Source organism: Tachypleus tridentatus, chromosome 11 (assembly GCF_004210375.1).
Source record: "Tachypleus tridentatus isolate NWPU-2018 chromosome 11, ASM421037v1, whole genome shotgun sequence".
NCBI lineage: Eukaryota > Metazoa > Arthropoda > Merostomata > Xiphosura > Limulidae > Tachypleus > Tachypleus tridentatus.
Genome location: NC_134835.1, coordinates 83,631,934 through 83,633,535, shown reverse-complemented (window position 1 = coordinate 83,633,535; position 1,602 = coordinate 83,631,934).

Below are 1,602 nucleotides of genomic sequence, written 5' to 3'. Positions count from 1 at the left end.
GGAAAAATAAAACGAAACCTAATAAAATGCAAGAGTTAAGTTAAAGACATTCTGCATCTCCATATTAATACCATATTAGATTTTTCTGCCAGAGTTCCAACTGTGGAACCTTTACATCGTATTAAAGATTAGAATAATCAAAATAAAGATTGATACAGTATATTATGTTATGCTATTACCAAACTGGGTGAACCAAAGAAAAAAGGAAATTAAAATCTTATGGAAAACTCACCATACAGTAACCTAAATTAAATACGTGAGTAATGTTATGACGTTGTTTTTATATCATTGTTCAATATTATTATTTTATTTGTTGACCTGAGCTGTGCTAATTAACCTTGAACAGACGAAACTGCAGCCCACAGCAGAGGGTATGGCTAATCATTAATCATTACGTCACAAACTCTCTTCTCAATTTTATATTCAGTAAAAAAGGGAAACAAAATCTTTAACACATGTATATAACATTTAAAACAGTTGAATCAGCAAAAATTGAACTGAATTTATGGATCAATAAAACATAGTGATAAATAAATTGAAACCAAAATTGAACCAAATGCCTAGAAATATATAGACTTTCGTTCGAATTATAATTGTGGAAAATTGCTTTGGTGTAATATATTACATTTCGTTCCTGTAAATATTAAATATTACAGATATCATTATTTCAAAATAACATCTACATAAAGTCATAAATTATTTAGAAAAAGTATTATACTCGTATATATACAGAGAGAAATATAATAAAATAATTATAGTAATTTTAAAAACAAAGATAACCTAATAGTAGAGGAAATCTTAATTCTAAGTGTTAATAGCTTTATGATATAAGGTTATTCAGTTGTGAAAATTAAAGTCGATCAGTGGATAACAGATGAAAGCTCGTAATAATTTTCCTTAAATCTTTTAAACTTACTACTAAAAACTTATATTAAGAAAAGCTTATACAGCACAATAATTTATCAAGCCTTAGTTGTGATTTTTCACAGAATAAGTGCGATCTGCAAAACTGTAATTAAAATTACTTATAAAAATTTGCTAAAGATGTATATACAGAAATGAAAACATATTTTAAAACCTTGCCTTCACTAACATACTTTTATCTTTAGAAGCTTTATCGCTTTCAGTAGTTCACGAGAGACAAGGTTTGTTATCTTAGTACCCAATGATTTCAAAGTTTTCTATATTTTCCTATTTCTGTATTTGACTTGTTTTAGATTAAATAAGCTAAAAAAGACATTTTTACACACCAGGAAAGAAACATTGCTTCTTATTATTCGACCTCTATCACATACATTCTACAAATATTTGTTATTGTTTCTACGAATTCTATTCCTGATACACCCGTAGTTTACAAAATCACTGAAACTTATTTGCAGATTAAGATAGATTTCGTTTTATCAGGAGATGAAATTATTCATTAAAAACTAATTATTTGTAATTAAACACAAAGCTATACAATGGGCTATCTGTGCTCTGCCTACCACGAATATCGAAACCCTGTTTCTAGCGTTGTAGTCCGTTGATTTGCCACTGTACCAGACGTGGCTATTTATTCAAGAAGAAAAACCTCATACAAATATCTTACCAATGATGTTATTT